Consider the following 23,873-nt stretch of genomic DNA (forward strand, 5'->3'; position numbering starts at 1 on the left):
AACAGTCTTTGAATAAACAGAAATTAGTATTGTAATAATGGTAAGAGTAGAAAACAATGATTATGCTTTCAAAAACGGGCACAAAGAAGTATACCAATATAACATGCAAGTTATACTTATAAATAAAATCATATTTTATAAATCACAACACCTACATACATCTGATTGGACATGGAGCTTAAAACATTCTGATCAGGGTTTAAAAAATCATGCTGAAGTTTTTAAGATAAAAAGTCTATATATAAAGTCATATCATCTAAATAAATACAAAAAAATAACAAAATATATGAGTACATAAAAAAAACCAAGTGAATGAATTGTATATATAACCCTTTCTTAGTTAAAAAAAAAAATTGTGTGTATGTAGTTGATTAGACTTACACATAAACACACACATCTATATAAAATGCATAGAAAAAAATCTTGGCCACATGGGATGCTCTTTATAACTTTATGCATTTTGCATTGTTGGAAATTGTTTATATAATAAGCATGCATTCCCTTTATTATTAATAAAATTAAAATACAGAAACTTAAAAAAAGAAGTACATAAAGGGTTTGAGTGACTATAAACAGATCAAAACAAATGGGAATAAGATGGAGCTCACAGAAAGGAATTAATTATAAGAGGGTGTCGGGACAGTTTTTTCCTGCGGGCACTGCTAGGAGCTCCATCCCCCTCCTCCTCTGATACTAATCGGAGCAGTCTGGGGGGAGGGGGGGGCACTGCAGTTAGAGGCCTTCCCGTCAAAACAAGGTTGAGCGATCACAGCTGCTGGGACGGACCTCCCTGGCACCCCAGTCAGATTTTTCCCCCCAACCCGGAGGCCTAACCATATAAAACAAAGCGCCGGACCCCAGTAAGTGCTCAGTCTTTGGGAACAATCCCACTGAGCACGCTGGCGTAATAAAGCTGTGTTCTCCCTGATCTGTGCGTGCCACTTGAGTCTCTCGGTCCTAGCCGCTTTTCCGCAACAATGGTATAGAGTGATAGGGGAAAAAAAAGTGAGAAATTGGGAAACAGAAACACCAAAAGGTTATATAAATGTTGCTTCTGTTTAACTTTCGTGATTTTTTTTGTCTTTTATTTACTGGTTGGTTTTGGTGGGGGTTTTTTTTGTTTGTTTATTAAATGTCTGCTGGTATGTTGCCAAGGCTCTAGACTTCTCTGCAGCTAATTAAGACCCTTGTCTGGATTGGTACCCTGGAGATAAAGGTCAGAACTGCTGGTGGGGCTCTCAATGATTTTAACTGTTGTTCTTTGCACTTCTAAAAACTTAACTCCTCACTTGCCAACCTGAGAAAGAGTGTCCTCCTTTCACTTGACAAATAGCACCCCTCCCCGTGTCCCACCCCATTTCCATCTTTGCCCATTATTTAACCCCGCATTAATTTACTGAACCCCTTAGAGTGAATTTACAGGTCAGTTTCTTGCCACCTTGGTATTTTCCAGAGATAATGCTGCCTGGGAACATCATGTCATCTCTCCTACTGGTTAACATTAGGACCCTGATTTCCCAAACTGCCATAGCTTTTTGAAGATTAAAAGCCCTGAGAAGAAGGTGTTAATCAGAGCAACAACTAAAACAATTGGACTCTAGGTACTGTCTCAAATCCCGAGGTAAAAGCAGTCTGAAAATATCCAGTGGCTCCCAGATTAAAAAAAAAAAAAAAAAAAAAGTTATGAAAACTGAATAAAGAAATGGGCAGGAAAAACCTAGGCAGGAAATGAGGTAATAAGTCACATAAATCCTAAAGTCTACCAATGTGTTGTTAAGAAGGAAATGAAAGAAAATAAAGGTACTGCTTTGTCCTGCTTAGTTTATAGCAGAATACCAAAACTTTCTGCTAATGCAATTTTCAGAAGATTCAGTTGCACAATTAGTTATTAAGTTCTCAAAAGAAAATAGGAACTAATGGTAGGGATAGTTAAATTTTTGGCCTAAAACTATATTGTAGCCAACATCACTTTATTCTTAGCTAATGGAAAATAATGTGATCCCTTATTGAAGGCCTCTTCCAAGGCTGCTTAGAATTTACAATTCTCTTGATCGCAAAGCTACTTGGCCCTTTTGTTTCAGTGCAACAACAGCCCCAGTATATCAAACTATCTCTATTTGCTTCATGTGACGTGGAGTATGCACTTCTTTTACACTATGTGAGTCTTCATCTCTGTGAATAGCTTTTTACATCGGCAGAATAGACAGGTACCCAATATTGTGATTGCAGGGTTTCCCTGAAATCTCCTAAGAATGTCTTGCATCCAGATTCTAAAACACTGTCAGTGAAGAGACAAACAGCTTAACCATAATTTGAAATTAAGAAATTTCCTTTTCTTCAGGTCTCCTTTAAAATGCAAATATTATAGGAGGAATAACAACATACGAGTCACTGACATGATAGCTTGAATTAATTAATCAGGAATGTGAATTACCTGACATCTGGGGTAAGACCCTTCACCATCCAGAGCTTTAGTAAAAGATGGGGTGGTTGGGCTATATCCAAATGTCTTCATCAAAAATAGAGGTTTCGGTGAGAGGAGAAAGGATTTCCTAGAGAGGACATTTGTCATAGCACCCACCTCCACGTCTTCCTATATCCTCATCCCCTACCCACCAAATCTGCCACACCGACTAAAGCTAAGAAATCTCAGAGGTTACTTCCAGCAAAACACTACAACTTCTATGCCTTTAGAGTATGATTAAAGGGTTTCTGTCTATAATTATGGGCTTCTTTGGTTATATAATGAACGCTATCCAATGAAAGCTGTTATTAATTAGTGTAACTTTAGCTGCTATAAAAAAAATGTACAGTGGCTCAAAAACAACAGAAGTTTAGTTTTCACTCATTTAACACCCAAAATAGGTGTTCCTGCTCCACAGATGGCTCTAAGTGGTGATTCAGGGACCCAGCTTCTTTTTCTTGTATGTCTCTTCCATCTTCAACATATAGCTTCCATGCCTGCATTCTTAGGCATTGAGCTGGCAGAAAGGGAATGATGGGAGATAGATTAAAAGCCAGGCTTGCACGCTGCATACAAAACCTCCCTGAATCCCTTCCCTATATTTTGGGGTTTGGGCCCAAGAAGTTAAAAATTCCCTGGCTTAGATCCTTTCTTTTTTAAATAGCTGTCATGCAGGGTCTCTGCTCCCGCTCCCCACATAAGAACGTAGGACATGGTGAGGCCAAAAAGGAACACCCACGGAGCCATAGATAGGGGAGTCATACCATTATACTCTCCCTGGTGGCTGAGTTGGAGACACAAGAAACAGGAGCCACACAATCCGCAACCCTCACTCCGACGCTTGCCAGCTCAGCCACCACCTTCTTGCTAGCCCCCATTCACTGCTACCGTAGCCACAGCAGTTATATTAGTGGCCAATGGCTCCCTGGTTACAGCTGACAGCCAACTAGCCACAGCTGCTGGCCATCCAATCATAGTTGATGGCCATTGACTACCTGAGCCAGCACCTTTCCACATGAGGCCAAGAGCCTGGAAACTGCTCCCTGGGGCTCTGTCCCCACAATAACAGTGGCTTAAGAACTGAACACTTGATGCATCAGGTGCACTAAAAGGGGCAAGAGATTCAGAAAAGAGAAATGAAGAAGGACTCCGCACTCTACCCTCATGATTTTACCTAGGGTCAGCTTCCTTAAATCCAGTCAAGGGGTAAATAGTGGATTGTCCTATACTTCAAAGGAGTTATCAGCCCTTGTTTATCAGATTTTAGATGTTAGATAGATGATAGATGATAGATGATAGATATAGAAATCTATCATCTACAGGGGTGCCAAAAAATGTATACACATGACTTGTAGTCATCTTTTGTTATCCATATATATTGAGCACTACAATTTTAATACAGTTTTTTCCTTTCTAAAAACATGGATACATTTTTTGGCACCCTCTGTATACATGTTTTAGTTTTATATACATATATATTTGTTATCAAATATATATAAATCATATGCATGTATATATTTTACACCTCGACAGTTTATGTCATAATAGTAATGATAATTTCACTGTAATGAACTTGTTCACTGCCTGCAATATTATAATTTATAAGGAATATACATATATGTGTATATATATATATATATATATATATATATATATATATATATATATGGTCATTGAGAGGACCGAAATGATGTATTTCTTAGATATATTTGCTCTTCATCCAGTTCCTGGCTCACAACTCCCAAATCCCTTGGAATTTCCTGAATGATGAGAGCAACAATGGTATCTATTATTATGTTAATAAGGTAACTCTTTTACCCCACCTATGGGGGGGATGGTGGCCCATGGGAGCTAACCATGGGTTACAGAATTGGAACTGTCAATCCCACCCCCTGATATCTAGAGAGGGGAGAGGAGCTGGAGGTTGAATCAATCCCCAGTGGTCAATGACTCAGTCAATCATGTCTATGTAATGAAGCGTCCATAGGGACAACTGATTGGCCCTTTTCAGAGAGCTTCTACATTAGGGACCCAGAACACTTCCACATGCCAATGCCACTGTGCCAGGTCCCAAGCTCACCACCCATGTATGTGTTTTGCTGTGTATAATGCGCATTCACATTTTTGACCCAAACATTCAGGGGAAAAAATATTTCATTTTAATTTTTTAATTTAAATTTTTATTTGTTTGCATTTAGGAGTTTGTTTTTTGAATTATAAAGAAAGCTTAGTATTTATGTTTTAACATTATGGTACAAGAAATTTTATGTAACAAATAATTACAAAATACAAGAACAGATACAAGGCACAAGAAATTTTATTTACCAGTAACAAACTTACGATATTTATGTGCACAAAAGGCCAAGAGCTCTTCGTTGTTGCAAGTTCATCGTAAGTTCAACAAAACCAATTATCATATTCCAGGGTATTATTTTGCATGCATATATTGTTATTGATTTCTAGAGTTACACTTTTAACTCATAAGCATAAATAAAAGAATTAAAACATTTATATAGATACAGAATTAGTTCTACCCATGTATAATGGGTATAATAATACCCATGTATTATTTTTCCCTCACAAATTTGGGCAAAGAAGTGTGCATTATACAGGTATCTCTTCATCTGTCTGTTGATTCATATTTTTTAATATCCTTTGTATTGGAATTAAGACATTTCCTCTTCTTCCAGGTCTTCTTTAAAATGCAAATTCAAAATCTGGTGGGTAAACAGATTTTTCTGAGCTCTGTGAGCTGTTCTAGCAAATTAATCAAACCCAGGGAGAGGGTTGTGAGAACCTGTAATTTACAGCCAATCGGTCAGAAGTGTAAGTAACAACCTGGACTTGCAATTGGCATACTGAGTTAGAGGGAGGCATTGGAACCTTCCTGTCACAAACTCTGGTAACAATCTGGGTATCTAAAGTGCAGGGTGGTCTTGTGGGCTGAGCCCTTTACCTGTAGAATCTGATTCTATCGCCAAGTACATAATGCTAGAATTGAGTTAAATTTATGGACACTCAGCTGGCATCTGATAATTGCTTGTTAGTATGACGAACCCTCCACAATGTTGGAATTGGGTCCAGGGACCCCTTTTGAGGGAGATAAAAGACAGGGCTGGCTGCAGAACAAGAAATCTCAGCCCTTTTTGGATCTTTTCCTTGAAACTTAATCACCAGACCCCAAGGCAGGATGGACAGTTAATAATCTGGGAGCTGCTACAACTGGCTGTGACCAGCTAGAACCAACATGGGGATGAATTTCACCTGGTAGTGACCCTAAGACTCGATATACTAATGCATTAGCATGCTAAAAGACACACCCCGCACTGCCATTGTCGAAAATGGAAAGACCATAAAAGGACACAAAATGGCCACTGGAGCCCACCCAAGAAATCTCTATGGTTTTTCAGAAAATCCCTGAATATTCCTCCTACAAATTTGAATGTACAGCTGTTAATGAAATGGACACCAATGATAGGCTCAAACCCCAGCAAGAGCACTATTACTCTGTCTATGGAATAGCCTGCTTCTTGCCTCTCCTCTGCTTGAACAAACTTATCCTTGCTTTCCTTTCATTTCAGCTCATGCTTGAATTCTTTCCTGCCTACTGCCAATAACTCACTGGTTGAGGCCCCTTCTCTGGGTCTGTCACGGTGGAGGTGTCACCTAGCCTCCTACAATACTTTTACTGCCCACTTTAGCAGGTGCTCCTATCCAAAGGGACAAACCCTATATATTCAAAACTCACCACAGTAGATAATATATCAGGAAGCATTTAGTAAATTATGAAGAGTCATTCCAATGGTTGTTAAAATCACAATTCTACTTAGAATTTCTTGTGTATGTGTGTAATTTTTTTTAAGTGCTACAGTTTGGCAAATACCCAAGGTTATGTCCAAATAAATGGTGTGTGTGTGTGTGTGTGTGTGTGTGTGTGTGTGTGTGTCCGCATACTCAAGCTGTTTTTCAAACAATGGAAGTCAAGTTTTAAAAAGACTTTCAAATCTGCTGGAAAGATTCTCTGTGTTAAATGTGAATCCAGAACACAATAATGTTTAAGCAGAATAGAAAAGCAACTATTGTAACATTCACTTTAACTGAGGAATTTTTAAAAAGAAGAATGAAAACGCAACCATGAACAACTGAGCAAAAATTCTGCCTACTTGGTCCTTGTGACACTTCTAAAATTCTCTCATTGATTTTTCCCCATTCCCAAACACAGAGCCAGAAAGAGAAAAAGGATTAGGATCCCAAGTATCTTCCTCACAAGACTTGACGCCTCTAAAATTTAATAGGAGAGTTGGAGCCCTCAAAAGATGGCATTCCCACTCTGCCTTCTGGTTCTCTGGGCCACCTACTGTCTACCATGGTAGACAATATAGACAACTTGTTTTCATGAGACCGACACCTGCTTTCCATTTGTTATCATAGGAGATGGGAAAATAATAGGTGCTTTCGAAAAGTAGCCAGTCCAGATGTGTGTGTGTGTGTGTGTGTGTGTGTGTGTGCTTTATTGATTTTATAAGAAAATAAAACAACAATCTAAACAATGCAGGTCAAACTAGAAAACATTTCCCGTTTCTCTTCTTGGGAAATAAGAACAGCTGAATGTAGATTTCTTAAAGATATATTACTTAGACATTTTAGCTTCCTTCTCAAGACTCATTATAAATGTGTTGCTTTTATTGCATATACTTCCTTTTGTATAAAACAGGACCTAAACAACTTGCTTATGGAAGGGAGGAAAAAAAATCTTTTTCCTCTACACCTCTAGGTTCACGGGCTAGGACTCTGCAGATTAGACTGACAAAAGACTAACAAGAGAAAAGCAAACAGAAGTTATTAACATGTGCATGCTGCATATGTACACAGGAGTACTCAGATGAGTAACTCAAAGGGGTGATTAGAACTTGAACATATACAGTATCTTAGCAAAGAATAATGATTTTGTATAGAAATGACAAGACAAAGAAAGAGGACTTTGTGCTTCGAGGAGGGGTAAATATATAGAGAACTTAATAGTATATAAGGACCAGTTAGTAAAACTTCTTATGTAAATTTCTCCAGTGCTACCTCTGGGCTGATAAAGATTAGAGTTGTCTCTAGTAATTAACTTTTGTCCTTCCTGGTAGAGTGGAAGGAGGACACTTTTACAAATTTATGTCCTGCTTTTAGGCAAATAAAGGGAGAGCAGAGAGTTTTTCTTCTATCTGCTTTTTCTTTTCAATTGCCTTCAGTTCAAAATAATTCTTATGCCGAAGAGGCATATTTTGGGGCGGCATGCTCATCAACATTTCACTTAGTAGATATTATAACTAATGTTGAAGTGAGTTTTTTCCCATTTTAAATTCACTATCAATTCAAAAATAAATTTTAAAATTCTTAGTGTGGGGGTCTTCAGTAATACTTCCATGTTTCCCTGACAATAAGACCAGGCCTATATTAAGTTTTGCTCCAAAAGACACATTGGGGTTTATGTTCAGGGGATGTCATCCTGAAAAACCATGCTAGGGCTTATTTTCCAGTTAGGTCTTATTTTCGGGGAAACACGGTTGTAGAATATCAAGTCAGCCTCTTTGGGTATCTCAGTGTTATACCACACATCATTTTCAATTAAGATAAACAATTTAGGTGCTGTCATTTTCTTTCAGTAAATATGTTTTGCTTCATTTCTCACCTTTGACCTTGACATAAATATGGCCCTTACTGAGATATTTTAGAGATGAGAGTTTAATAAGACTTTTAAAATAAGTATAATTTTATAAATATTTTAAAGTTTTGGTTTTCATAAGATTCATAGTAGAGAAATTTGAAGAAATATTTTATAATGGATACTTTAGCATAAAATTGATTCTCTTTCATTTTGTGAATGTGTACTTAATGACTGCTATTTTTCCAAGCTGCCATAGTAGTAGAAGTTATAAACATTGCTATTTAGTAAAATTAAGTGTTTTATCAGTCAATTCTTGAACCAACAGGTGATTTCTCTGTACTGTTGTGATAAATAGTTGCTATTATATCCAGTGTGTCCAAATGGGTCTGCCATAATAGGGAAGAGTAACTGTTATTTTTGTATATTCCAAATATTAGGTCAGTGAGTTTGTATTGCCCTTAAGCTGTAGGTTAGAGTGATTCAAACCTACATTCTGTGGGTTACAGAAATCCAAAGCCAACCTCAAGTGTTCAGTAAAATTAATAAACCTATTTATATGTCATCCAGAGCTTCTCCTTAAATTATTCAGTTTATGGTTTTCCCCCAGGTCTTGCTTATGTCACCCTGTTCCTGTGGTAATGCTGTGGTAGTGATAAAACTCTGCCTTCATTTTTTAAAAAAACTACCTACACAAGACATTGGTATTAAGGTAGAGAGCTGAAGGAAGGAGTCTGTACACCATATCAAGCCTTGAACGTGGTTGTTTTCATAAATCGTTGACCTCCCCCCATGAAGGATTTCCTTGTCCTCTCAGGCACAGGATTACAAGCCATGATGCCATCTCCGTGTTTCCTCTTCCCTACCCACCTTTTCCCTTTCTTCTTTCATCCTATGGTTCCTCCATCCCAGATTGTTTTTGGAAACCCCACCATTCTCAATTTCTTTGTTATATGGAAAAATTAAACCCTCTCTCTATATATAGCTATTATGCCCAAATTCAGCTTTTGCCCCCTCCCTCCTTTGTATATCACACACATAAAACTGCTCACAGAGTTGATTTTTACAACATAAATCCATCCTCCTCAAAAAGTCCTGCGTGTTGATCAATAATTATTTTAAATGTAAATGGACTAAATTCTCCAATCAGAAGACATAGAATGGCTAGATGGATAAGAAAACAAGACACAAAACAAGACCCAACTTTATGGTGCCTATGAGAGACTCACTTCAGCTTTAAGGACACACATAGGCTGAAAGTAAAAGGATGGAAAATGATATTCCATGTATATAGAAACCAAAAGAGATCCAGAGTAGCTATGCTTATATCAGACAAAATAGACTTTAAGTCAAAAACTGTAATAAGAGATAAAGAGGGTCATTATACAATGATAAAAGTCCATTCATTAAGAAGAAATTACAATAGTAAATATTTATGCACCCAACATCAGAGCACCCAAATACATAAAGCAAATATTAATAGCTCTGAAGGTAGAAATAGAAAGCATACAATAATAGCAGGGAACTTCAATACATCACTTTAAACAACGGATCATCCAGACAGAAAATCAATAAGGAAACATTGGACCTGAACAACACTTTATACCAAATGGACCTAACACACATATTACGGACATTCCAGCCAACAGCAGCAGAATACATACTCTTCTCAAGAGCACATGGAACATTCTTCAGGTTAGATCATATAGAGGTTCCTCAAAAAATAAAAATTAAAACTATCATGTGATTCAACAATCCCACTTCTGGATCTATATCCAAAAGAAATAAAATTACTAGCTCAAATCACTATCTGCACACTCATGTTCATTTCAGCATTCTTCACAGGAGCCAAAATATGAAAACAACCTAAGTGTCTGTCAACAGACAAATGGATAAAGAAAATATGTTATATGTGTATATATATAGAGAGAGATAGATATGTCTATATATATCAATACCTACGTAGATATTGATATATATCGATATCTATATATCTATAACTATATAGATATAGATATATAGATATATGTTATTCAGCCTTAAAAAGAAGGAAATCCTGACATTTGCAACAATATAGATGAAACTGAAGGACGTTATACAAAGTGAAATAAGCCAGACACAGAAAGACAAATATCACCTGACCTTATATGTGGAATTAAAAAATAAAAGTCAAACTCATAGTAACAGAGAGTAGAATGGTGTTTACCAGAGGCTGAGCAGTGGGAAAAGGGGGACATATTGCAAATTCTGACCTATAAGATAATTAAGTTCTGGAGACCTAATGGACAGCATGGTAACTATAGTTAATAATATTGTATTGTATACTTGGAAGTTTGCTAAGAGAGTAGATCCCAAGGGCTCTCAGCACACACACACACACATAAATGGTAACTAGGGGAGGTGATGGATATGTTAATGCGTTTCTTGTGTTAATCATTTCACAACACATACATATATCAAAACATCACATTGTATACCTTAAATATGAACAATTTTTGTCAAAAGTAAATACATAAGAATAAAAATAACAGCTCTGTAGGCTATACACAGCAATATTTCTTCTTCATTGCATAAACTTATTGGAAGTTCTGAGATTTTTTCCCCGCTATTTTTTTATAAGTCCCCCCTCAATACATATAATCAGAACCTGGATTACTTCAATGGTTTTTTGCTGCTAATGCATATAAACTTCCACAATTGTTCTAATCAACATGCACTTTATGTTCTTTGTCTCTGTGCAGATGGTGTCTACGTCATGTTAAGCAAACAGGTTGACTGCAACAATCCGATGTTGACCTTTGCTAAGTGAAAAGAGAGACTCCATTTTTAACTTCATGTTTGATGTCCTTTGTACATTGTAGGTATTCAATAACACTGGTTAAATGAATAGCTGTAAAAATATGCTGCTGGTAAATAAACTCTGAAGTCTTGGCTGCAATTAACATTTTAAATGGGGAAGATAAAAATGATAGCTCAACATTCAACATTTGTCAAGAAGGATATAGCCTGAGGGGCAATGTTACCAGTGTGCAATTTAAGTAGCAACACTATAATAATTAGTTGAGTAAAAGGAAATTGATTCTGAATATTTTTTAAGCCACACAGTATGTACTCACATAAAGCTTAAACTGGCTTAAACATTGAGGTGATTTATGTGTTAGGTTGGTGCAAAAGTAATCGTGATTCAAAAGGTTAAAAATAATTGCAAAAACCGTAATTACTTTTGCACCAACCTAATGAAAGCCCAGAGAGAATGACAGGCAGTATATTCAGAAAGGAAAGTTATTATCAAGTACAACTATGAATGCACTTGCGGTGTCTTTCTGGCATTCCTAATTTTATTGCTCTGAACATTAATATTTATATGGTGAAATAACATAAAAGTCTCATTTTTTTCAAAATGCTTTTCAGGTATGCTGCTTACTTAATAGCTCCACTTCCTCAAGAACACAGTAGACTATCTATGACGCCATGTTTACACAACCACCTTTTTACAACAGTCCAAATTTCTGGATTTTGCAACAACAGAATCCAACAAGTTAAACAATTAATTAGATACATCTATTATATTAAATTTTTATCCAGGGAAGTTTGAGTCTCTATACTTGGTACTGCCTAACCCCTGGCCATATTTTTGCTGTTGCCTCCACCATGGGAATTATAATTATCTGTTGGTATATGTCAGCCACTAGACTGTCAGTTCGCTGAATATAGAGACTGGGTCTTGCTCCATGTGTCATGCCGGACAAGAAGGCTGTCAAAAATGCTTATTACATGAGTGAACGCTGTGATCTGATTATTTGCTCTTTGGGACCCCTCTGAAATTTATAGCTACAATGTCAACTTTAAGGTTCTTCTGTCCTTTCTTGAGTCATCTCATTCATCTCCATACTAGCAGCTAGCATTTTGGGAGCATGTTTCATGTACAGGCACCGTGCCACACACCCCGAAATGCATTCTCATGTAATGCTTAGCACGACCATGGAGGGTTGATATTATGGTTATCACTGTTTTCATCCTCAAAAGAGATCACTGAAGTTTAAAATTCAGTCATTTGCCTGAGGTTACAGAGCCAGAAAGAGAGCCCAAGGAAAAACAGTGCCTGTTAGTAATGGGTAAAAAGCATTTTGTTTCTAAGGGCCTTGAGGGCTTGTAAAAATTCAGGGAGTTCATCTCTTCTATCTTTTGTTTCTCTGCGTAGAGGCCCTGAACTTGGGTTTCTAAATGAAGGAATGAGTGCTGGAGGAGAGACGCTCCAGGCAGTAAGTAAGAGGAAGACACAGTCTCCACTGAAAGAATGGCTATGGGTGAGGGAGCAGAAACGGGTAATGCTTTCTCCTAGTAGCTTTAAAATGCAAAGCCTTTCTGTGGCTGAGGTCCTACCGTTCTATATCAGAAGCCAGTACAAAACTAGGATTCAATTATGGGATCTCACCTTTACATAGCTCTAGGGGGACGGAGAACTATATTAATTAAATTTAAGCACTGTGCTTACCAGGGGCATCTCCATAAAAATCACGCTATCTATGAGCAGCCAGAGAAAGCATCTGCTCTTATATGATCAGAAGGAGGCCAGAAGGCCCGCGGCCTTTCTCCTAAGCCCCAGTCGGCTTGCTCCAGGAACAGAACCTTCCACAATTGATCCTTCCCACACTCCCTAGAGCTGGGCCAAGCCCCTTCCTCTAAACTCCCACAGCATCCTTTGCAAAGAAGTACATAACATCATATGGCATTCATGCAAGAACAGCAAAGATGTGATTTAAAGAAAGATCTTGCTTTCCATCCCTTCCAGTTCTGTTCCAGCATTCCAGCTGGAACAAGCTGCTTGGTGAATCTGTGAGCGTGGTTTCTGGGGTGTTCATTCAGGTCCTAGAGGGGATTCCTGTATTAGGCAGAATGTTGGAAGAGGTGATCTCTAAAATGTGATTCTTCAGTTCCATGAGTACTGTTCTAAGTCTATGTGTGGCACGGACCCTCAACAATTTTGGTATTCAGACAAAAGGGAAACGATGGCTTTCCCTCAGGTTATTCTGAAGACAGTTGGTAAGTACCCAAGCAGCTCTTCAGTCACATAAATCACATCATCAACCACAGTTAATCTTTGGTAAAATGAATTTTATTTCTTTGTCGAGCTGCTTATTCATAATCCACCCTTGCTTCAAAGAAGCTCTGGGTGACTGTAATGCAAACTGGACAAAGAATGAGTGTTAAAAATGCAGAGACAGACCTACAAAACCATCCAAATGCTCAAACCTAGTGGCTGTGCCACTATTTATATGGAGCAAGAGTGACATCTACCGGTCAATTAAGTTATACCTGGATGAAATTTATAATTTGCCCCCAACCTAGAAGTAATTATACCTGGAATATTATTTTTTAAGCAACTCAATTTAGGGCTCTTCTGGACTTCAGGGAAGGGCTGAATTTTGTGTCCTCAAATGTAGGAAAGCGCTTTCTTCTGTCTCCCAGCTTGTAGCTGTAATGTCTGCAGACAGGCTTTGCTCAACTGTAGAAAAAAAAAAGAGCTCTCTACTGCCTCATCTATAAAATGGAGCAGGTAATAAACTACCTGCCAAATTGGAGCCAGCAATGAGCTGCCACGGGAAGCAGTGTGTGTGAGGACGGCCATAAACACGCTCCGGAGGAAGAGAGGAGAGAAGGTATTCCATAAGTCAAACCGAGAACAAAGAAAGGAAAGCTGAAAGAATGAGGCCAGATTAATGCTCTCAGGCAGAGAACTGTGTGGAGGGTAAAGGCTTTTGGCTTATTTGCTGTTGCACCCCCAGCACTTAGCACAATAGCTGGCATCTAGCTGGTGCTCAGATGTTTTTTCTTTATGAATAAATGAATGAATGGGTGGAGGATTTTCTAGGCATTGTATCCCAAAGGATCTGCCAGTTAAGGGATTAGGTGAGTTTGCTCAGACCAATTTTGATCTGAACAATGCCCCTCAAGGTTGCATCTGAAGACCCGCAGGAAGAGAGAAAGACTCAGATCTTACTGGTCTGAGTGTAAAACAGGCTAGAACCGTGGCAGTGTTAAGGATCAAATCAATATAAATTCCATATCTGTGTAGTTAACACTGAAAATCTACATGTTTGGTTATCTAATGCGCTGACTGAGCCTCTGCCAGGAGTTCAGTGGCTGACCCACTACCTCGAGGTGGCCCCAGGGAACAGGAGCCTGTGACAGACAGCAGCCCCCAAGATCACGGTTCAGACAGCCCTCCCTTCAATCCCTTGGGTCATGACAACCAGACGTATCAGAGGTCAGTCTAAAGAGCCTTTTGTGTAATCCTACTCTCAATAGTTTTGCGTAAACTGTAGCTTAGATGATCTCATTTTAAATAAAATATTTGTTACAAGAAAATTTTATTCACTATAAATACTTTTCCTTAATAACATTTTAGGAGCCTGTTACACAGAAAAATATCTTAATTGTTTAGTAGCTTTTACTACAAAATATGTTGATCATATTGGTACAGTGCTAGCAAACAAAGCAAAATATTTAAAGATATTGTTCAAATAATCTGATCCTACTCTTCTCTAGATGCACTGGTCCACCTTTGGGAACTGAAAAAAAAAGGTTAAAAGAGTCTTTAAACCACATCAAATGGCATTTTTCCATTGCCTGTAAAAACAATGGCCAAAAATTATCATTTCCAATTCATATAACTACTTATCATCCTATAACCTCACAAAAAAAATGTAGTAAAATATGATATTCTTGATAAAAGTGGTATATTTGAGATTCTAATTACAAGAAAATACAGAGAACTTTAAGTCAGTTTTTTCCTAAAACTGTAATTAGTACAAAAGAGCAGAAAGTCTTATAACAACAATAACACATTTGTGTTAAAAAGATAATCTTTGCCATTACTAGAAAATTGTTAAATCTTGAAAAGGCAAATGTATATAAATCGTTAATGTAATTATTATACTGTTCTCCCTACATGAAATATGATAATGTCAACATTATAAGCGATAATAAATTAGAGTGTGTGTGTATGTGTGTGTGTGTGAATTCATTTAATGATTTTACTACGTCTCCTGTGCAGATGGGTTGCAGTCTAGATTAAAATAAAGACTTGTGAGATTCAAGAATTGCTGAAACGAATGACTAGGAATATAACACCATCTTCCTGCTTATGGTACACTCTAAGGTAATACATAATCCCCACAACTTCCCAAGAGGAAGTTCAGCATACTAGAATGAATTCAGCCCTCAGTTTTCACAAGTAATTCCTCTCAAGGTCCAAAACACCAAGTATCACAGAACAGAGAAAGGTACAATCTGAGACCAAAGAAAGAGGCCTTCTGCATCCGTGGTAATGGGTGCCAGCCACACTCTGTCATTTGCTTTGATTTAATTCACTATATAACACAAAATGCATGATACAGAAATAAAACTGTTTTAAGTAAAAATCAATTTAAAATAATTTTATCTGAGTGTTTTTGAGGATTTCAAGGCAACTTTTAAAATATTAGACATATTGATACCTTTTAATAATGACATCATTTCTCAGCTAAAATCTCTGCAGTGGCTTTCTATCACCTGTCACATAGATTCTAACTGCCTGAAGTAGCATATGTAAGACCTCAGTGTTCTATACCTCCCTCCTCCATCCCTTCATACACCCTACATACTCTACCCTCTGCCAAAGAACACTCAACATCCCAAACAAGAACAAAACCAAATAAGGGACTCATTTATCTACATTTCTCTCATTCATTTAGCAAATGTCTATTCCACACCTTCCACACTCTTGGCTCTGAGGATAAAATGATGGACAAAACGTTCCTTTCCAAAAAGCTCCTAATCTGGGAGAGCTATCAAATGTTGCAGAGTTACCTCTACCTCTTATCAAAGAAATGAGACACACACCATCTTTCCAATCAACAAGAAGAAAGAGACGGAGGCCTTAATAACAAATTGGTAACCAAAGTTTCCAATTAGAGAAGTAGCTTCAGATTATCGATCACATCCAAACATGGGCCTACCCAGACTAACCATTTCCTGGGTGCACCCCCACCCCACCACCGAAAAAATAAATAAATAAAAAAGATGAGGAATGGCCTTGGAAGATTAAAGTGGAAGATAAGAGTGCATCATCAAACATCAAGCAGGTCTTTCAAGATCCCAGATTTCTGATCATGTCAGTAAGAAACAAGGCCCACAACCTGACCATGATGAGAAAAATGATCAGGCCTGGCAGGGTATGAACAGGGGATGCAGAGATGAAACTTAGGGATCTAGAAGGTTGTGGAGAGGAGAGGAGAGGAGGGGAGGGGAGGGGAGGGGAGAGGAGGGGAGGGGAGGGGAGGGGAAAGGAGAGGAGGGGAGGGGAGGGGAGGGGAGAGGAGGGGAGGGGAGGGGAGGGGAGAGGAGGGGAGAGGAGAGGAGGGGAGGGGAGAGGAGAGGAGAGGAGGGGAGGGGAGGGGACAGCAAGGGAGGGGAGGGGAGGGGAGAGGAGAAGGCAGGGGAGGGGAGGGAAGAGGAGGGGAGGGGAGAGGAGAGGAGAGGAGAGGAGGGGAGGGGAGGGGACAGCAAGGAAGGGGAGGGGAGGGGAGAGGAGAAGGCAGGGGAGGGGAGGGAAGAGGAGGAGAGAAGAGTGGTTGATTTAAACTCACCAAGAGATCATTCAGGTTGGGAAATGGGTGTAAAGAAAGATCAGTAATTTGGCACCTGGAAGAGTCAATGATCTCTGCCCTTTGACAGAGAGCAGTCATAAAAAGGTGCAGATGAAGAGTGGAACAAGAGTGGCAGTGCCTTTGCAGTCCTGTGGATATATCTCTTGCTTCAACAGTGTTTGAATCAAACAAACTCAGGGACGACCCTTCTTCCAGCCTCCGACCACCCTCCAACCTCTTTTCCAGTTGCAACCTTTGGAACCATTTCAGCCATCCTCAGCCTCTGAGACCAGCCAACACCATTTTTTGAGCTTAACTCCTTATTGCAGAGCAACCATGAGCTCCAAAGTTCATCAGAATTATTCTACCAAGACGGAGACCGCAGTCAACCACCTCGTCAACCTGCATCTCCTATACCTACCTCTCTCTGGGCTTCCATTTAGACCACAGCGATGTGACTCAAAGGCTTAGGTGACTTCTTCCTAGAGTTGGCCGAGGAGAAGCACAAGAGTGCTGAGTATCTCTTGAAGATGCAAAACCAGTGTGGTGGCCACACCCTCTTCCAGGACCTGAAGCAGCCCTCCCAAGATGAGTGTGGTAAACCCCAGAATGGCATGGAAGCTATCATAGTCATGGAGAAGAACTTGAACTAGGCCCTTTGGGATCTCCATGCCCTGGGTTAGGCCCACACAGACCCACATCTCTGTGACTTTCTAATGAGCCACTTCCTAGATGAGGAGGTGAACCTCATCAAGAAGATAGGCAACCACCTGACGAACCTCCCCAGGCTGCCCAGCCCCCAGGCTGGGCTGGGCAACTATCTCTTTGCAAGGCTCACCCTGAAACATAACAAGAAGCCTTTGAAGCTCAGAGGCCTTTGAGGAGCCCTTTGCAGCCCCTCGGTGTTGGACTTCTGCCTGAGCCTCTTCCTGTAACCTCTAGGCAGCATTCTAACCACCCTGGAGCCCTCTTCCATGCCAGTGGACCAAACTGAAACAACAAAGCTTTTTGCAGAAAAGGAAAAAAGGTGGAGCAAGAGTAAGCTGACTAATTCCTTAATGGATATAGGGAAGGGAATATTGCACGATGAAAGACTAGGTACCCAGCTCTCATTGATGACCAATATTTCTCATCAATGTAAGGAAGGAAAATAATGGAGGAGAGGTCACCAAATGAAGAGCATATGCAGCTCTCATTTTCTCAAAGCTACCGTTTATTGGGCCCTTGTGAATCCTCCTGGCCACCTGGTGCAATGTTATGATCTCCATTCTATAAATTAAAAACTTGAGGCCCATTTAAATTAAGTAACTTCCTCAATATCCACAAAATTTACTACATGCTAGAGCCACAATTCCAAAACCAGTCGTTTTAATCACTATGCTATGCTGTCTCCCTATTTGAATCATCTAACTGGCCCCAAGTCTCAGAATTGGAGCCCTATTGGACACCATTAGGCAAAAGGCAAATGCAGTTATGCTGCTCTCCACAAAAGGTCTTAAGGAACACTGGTCACCTCAGAGATTTCCAGGTTGACTTCACACCAGCGGAGCCTTCAGGATTAAAGGTATTAGACTCTTAAGAAAAAAATAATAATAATAACTAAACAGTTTTAACCCTGTCTGATCAAAACGTAATACCAGCAACTATGTAAATGCACACCTGGTATATACTACAGAGCAGTCATTGCTAATTAGAACTAATTTCTCTTAAAACCAAAATGCAAGATCAAACTACAACGAAAATGGGGAAAAAAAGCTATTCCATTTAGAAGTCAATTCTACAAGATGGTAACATAAGAAGGGAACTAATTTTTAGCCTATAACTATGACGAGAATGAGTCGGTGGTTATCATAAGTTTTTGCCGTGCTGCACAGAGATTGTTTATGCTACAAGCAGCGTGTATGGAGGCAGGGCCTGGAATGTGCATGCCTCAGCAGAAGCAAACGCGTGTGGGGACCTGCCAACCAAAACGTGGTGTACTGAACAAAAATATTTACAGCAACATTTTATGAAATGATCCATTTTCAAGGCATCAACTGCTTTATGTAATATTCCATCGCACTAAAAATGTTCCCTTCTGGGTCTACATATAGAGGAGGTTGAAATATGTTCTTATGAATATGTACATGATTGGAGCAGCGAGCTGTAACTATTCTTAAAAATGTATTTTAAGGGGCATAGGATTAAAGAGGCTGCAAATTGAAATGTTGGATGTATCTAATTTCGTATTGTGAACAGGACCTCTGTAAGCTTTTTTTTTTTTTTTTTTTTTTTTTTTACTTCTGTCATGCCATTAACAAGCTATGTACACTGTGCAATTTCAGGATATAATGGAAGGAATGCTGCTGAAAATTTGTCTCTGCAGCACACCTAGAATACTAATATCCCAGTTATCATATAACTTGCATTTATTTAGAAAGATGAGACAAGTCTCTCTCTTCCTTTTTAGTCATTCATTTAGTTCAGTAAATGCTGTATGTAAGGAAAAGAAATATATGTGTTCCACTAACCCAAACATTCTCAACCTCAGCACTACTGACGTTAGAGGCCAGATAGTTTTCTGTTCCTGAGGGGCTGTCCTTTGCTTTGTAGGATGTTTATTAGTATCCCTCGCCTGTACTCTCTAGATGCCAGTAACACCCATTCCCCCAAATGTGACAATTAAAAATGTCTCCTGACATTGCCAAATGTCCCCTGTGAGGCAAAGTCACCCCAGTTGACAACAATATTCTAAACTGTTCTTCAAGATGTGCTTTCAAAGCCCAAAGGGCAGGCCTAATGGAGCCCTGATTTTCCTGACATGTGGTCAACAGCTATCTTCTTTACCAGAGGCCATTTCATTTCCAGATGAGATCTCCTTATTTAAGCATCTCAAATGCAGTAAATTGGATGTTCAGTTCTCCCCTCTAATATTTAAGGACCATTTTGTTTTTGTTTCTTAACTAACCTCTGCTCCACTGCCTTTCATACATCTAATAATGTTGTCAAGGAGACAACCGCCAGCTAATAGATAACAGCCGGACCAAGATAATATGATCTTGGTTCCTTTCTGTTGATCCCTAGCACTGCATACAGTGGAACTGGCAGCCTCCTTAAATCGGGGCTGGCGGCGTGATTATTGTATCCAAATGAGAAACTCACAGATCCTAATCTCCTGCTCTTACCTGGTTTAGAACCAAAGACACATTTCATTTCCTTCACTAGATCAAATAAAGAGGGAGTCTGGCAATAGCGATAAACCCCAGAGATCAGCTAAATTGTGTCCCAACTTGACATTTATATGAGCACACACCTCTCAAGCTCTGGTGGTGATTAGATTAAATGTATTTTATCATGCACTTGATGCACATACCTCCTAAAGATTCAGGCACAGGGTGGACTGTGACTAATAGCATCACTATTTTTATTCAAATGTTTTGTATTGCCAATATGCTTCCTAAAACGTTTCTTAAGATAAAGAACTGCATTTCCACAAAGTGTACACAAAACCTCTTACATTTTAAAAGGTTTTCACACCTGCCCTAGCTCAGACTCTGAGCAAATATTTGTGCCCTTGGGACATGTGATCATGGTTTCCTATCTGGGCATCATCCCACATGGCATACTCTACCTCCAGGGACTGAAACTATTTTGCTCAGAGATTTTGATTGACTTCATTAACTCCAGAAACCTCAGGAGAGGCTGTAAGACAGTGCACTGGAATTCAGGCTGACGGCAGTGAGCCTCCTGGGAGAGTGGTGAAAGGCTCAGCCCTACCTCTATTCTAAGTTAAAAGAAAAGAAAAATAACCAGAAACACTGGTGTATCATAAAATTCAGAATTAGAGCTGAAATGCCAAGTCACCAACAGCTAGCCAAAACCAATCCCTTTGTCCTAGTATGAGTCAAAAATCCCACTGATGTCATTCAGGGGATACTGTATTTGTCATGGAGACATCTGCTCTTAAAAGGAGAAAGAGCAGTCAAGAAGGGTTTTGGGTCAGATCTGATAAAGTACATCTCAAAACGCACTCCTTATGGGCATGGAAAAGGAGGAAAACATGATAGTCTTTTGTTTTATAAATTACTAAATTCTTCTAATCTTCTAACCCAAGATATGTTTCAGTCTTGGTTAAAAAAAATTCTAAGTCGCAGTTTAATGTTATGAATTGTAAAATTACTTTATCTGTAACTCGTCAAATAAAACTTAAATTCTTTCAAGTTTTGTAGAAATTTATATTCTTTTCTCTGGCTTCTCCTTGGCTCTTTATGTATTATTTAATCTATAGATATTATGACGATTCATCCTCTATTTAGCAGGCCTATTGCAAAAATTCTGTCCTATTGTCATTGTGTCAGACCCTACTTCAGAACATGTGTCCCAATTTTAGTGTCCAAAAATAGCTACAAGTGTCTAATGAGTGCAAAACACAAGCTACTTTGGAAGAAGTCCCTAATCGCAGCCAAACTCCCAATATCCTATTACACAGAACTGTCAGGCACAATGAAAACTCCATAATTCATTTTCTTTCTTTCTTACCCTCACCTCAATCCACAAAGGATCTCAGGCAACTTAACAAAAGTATATACATTACAAAAGAATAAAATAGGTGAGGGAATCAGGGCAAAGGTAAATGAGGATCGAAGTTGGTGAAAGCCAGAGGTAAGGTCAGAAGACAGACATGGATAGCCATGGGACTCTGTCTGGTTGCGAGAGGTGAGCCCAGAACATGACTTCAAGCTTCCTAGTGACCGTATCAATGACAGAAAGATGATCAATTATGAGATTGAAAGCAAACTGTTCAAGAGTGACTCTGTTGGTTGTCAAATCTTGTGAGGAATCCCTCTGGGGCTGCCTCCTACAAAGGCTGTAAAAGACAAGGACCTCCAGGGCACCTGAATTCATTTTTTTCTTCATATTTTTTAACCTTTATCAAAGCAACTCTTAAGCCCTCCCAGTAGGACATGGATGGTCTCATTGTTAAAAATAATCTCTAGGGAGGGAAACTTGGAGATACCATCCATGACTCAGCTCTGCAAACATTTTTCCTTCTTACTCCTAGTCTCTCACGGTTGTTGTGTGTGTTTTTTCAATTAAAGTTTATTGGGGTGACAATTTTAGTAAAGTTACATAGGTTTCAAGGGTACAATTCTGTAATGCATCATCTACATATCACATTGGGTGTTCACCACTCAGAGTCAGTTCCCCTTCCTCAAAAAATTAAGAATAGAATTGCCATATGTCCCAGCAATCCCTCTCCTGAGTATCTACCCAAAAAATCTGAAAACATTTATCCGTGAAGATATATGTGCTCTGATATTCACTGAAGCTTTATTTACAGTGGCCAAGACATGGAAACAACCAAAGTGTCCTTCGACAGATGACTGGATAAAGAAGATGTGGTATATATACACAATAGAATACTATTCAGCTATGAGAAAAGATGAAATAGTGCCATTTGCAACAACATGGATAGATCTCGCAGTTTTTTTGCATGCCTTCTTTTCTTTCTGCAGCCTGCTCCCTAACTATCTTATTATAGAAATGAAAAGATAACTACCTTACAGACCCACTCTTGGAAAGTAAAATATGTATATAATCTCAGAGCACCAGCCCCAAAACACATTTTAAAGTAAAAATACATTTTGTTCTAAAATGCACCCTACCAATTTCCATGGGAAATCATGGCAAATCTGGATTGTTTTTATTTATAATTGCCTACGATACACATGTCCTACCTAAAATGGTTTGTGCTCTCAGTAAAACCTCTTTTTCTTTTTGGTTGGGGGGCGGTGTATATCATGGAAAAAAGCAGGCAGCAAAGAGTAATAATGAATATTACATGCTCTTGTAAAGAATGGCTTCAAAGGAGAGGAGGCTTGCCAGCATTACTGAATAATGATCTCTGAATACAACATTAAAGTCGTAACATGAAGGAAGGGAGATAAAATATTTAATGACATCTTAATATTCCCAGCTCTTGCAAAAAGCCAAGAACTGGTCACAGTTTATCAGTGACTGTACATTTTAATATCAATAGACAATTTTTCCCTCAATCAGAGTATTAGAATTACCAAAATCATGGGATGGTAAAAAGGAAGGAAAATAAAGTGGGCTATAAACTACTTGGAAATCCTGTCTTTTCCAATTGACTTTTAATATGAATGTGGAAACTGGGCTCAACAATCGATTGGCTCACTTGGTAAACAGCGTGGCCAGAGCCTCAATAAACATTGAGGCTATGTCTATGAAATAACCTTTGACTAACCACATTCTGGACAATATGTCTAAAACCCCACTCAGCTCCTGAGACAAAATGTTGTCAGAAGTCATATCGGGGTCTAGTATGTCATTGCCCCCAAATTTCCCCATCCTCCTTATCACCTTCAGTTCAAGGAGAATTATACATCTAGAACTTTGCACCAGGCAAATGGGTGTTTAATAAGGATGGGTGGAGGAGAAGATAAAGCAAGGAAACCTATTCCTCATAAAGAGAAAAGGCAGGAGTGAAGAAACAAAGGTGTGGAAACAGAAAGCAGGCTATGGAGACATTAATTTGCTTGTGTTCTCACTGCATTTGCCTCTCCTCCACTCTGCCACTCCTTCCAAATAGCAATGTCCTTACTATTTTCCTGCCACAGAAATTTGAGAGGGAACACAGAAGCTACTCAAAGCCAATCGATTTTGCTCCTTTTGTAAATACCGGAGCTGATCAAGGAAAAAGAAAAAAGGGATACATAGTATATCAGTCTGCTAGGGCTGCCATAACAAAGGATCAGACTAGGGGACATAAACAACAGATATTTATTTTCCACAGTTCTGGAGGCTTGAAGTCCAAATTCAAGGTGTCAGCAGGGTTGGTTCTTCTGAGGTCTCTCTCCTGGGCTTATAGATGGCAGCCTGTCCTCTCTGTGTCTTCACATGGTCTTTTCTCTGGGTGTGTCTGTATCCTAACCTCCTCATTTTATAAAGACACCTGTCGTATGGAATTAGGGACCTCCCTGATCATGTCATTTTAGCTGAATTACCTCTTTAAAGGCCCTCCCGCCAAATAGCTTCTCATGTGCTAGAGGTTAGGATTTCAACATATAGATTTGGGGGAGGACATAAGTCAGACCGTGACACAGAGAAATATACATTTGGAGATGGA

General features: G+C 39.0%; 1 pseudogene across 1 annotated transcript; it reads left to right on the forward strand.

Annotated features, from left to right (window-relative positions):
* Positions 1-17,080: 17,080 nt before the first annotated feature.
* LOC308509846 (ferritin light chain-like) lies at positions 17,081-17,625 on the forward strand (annotated as a pseudogene). The gene has a single exon. The product of its transcript is annotated as a ferritin light chain-like (transcript).
* Positions 17,626-23,873: the final 6,248 nt, after the last annotated feature.

The sequence above is a fragment of the Rhinolophus hipposideros genome (genome assembly GCF_964194185.1).
Source record: "Rhinolophus hipposideros genome assembly, chromosome: 17".
Lineage (NCBI taxonomy): Eukaryota > Metazoa > Chordata > Mammalia > Chiroptera > Rhinolophidae > Rhinolophus > Rhinolophus hipposideros.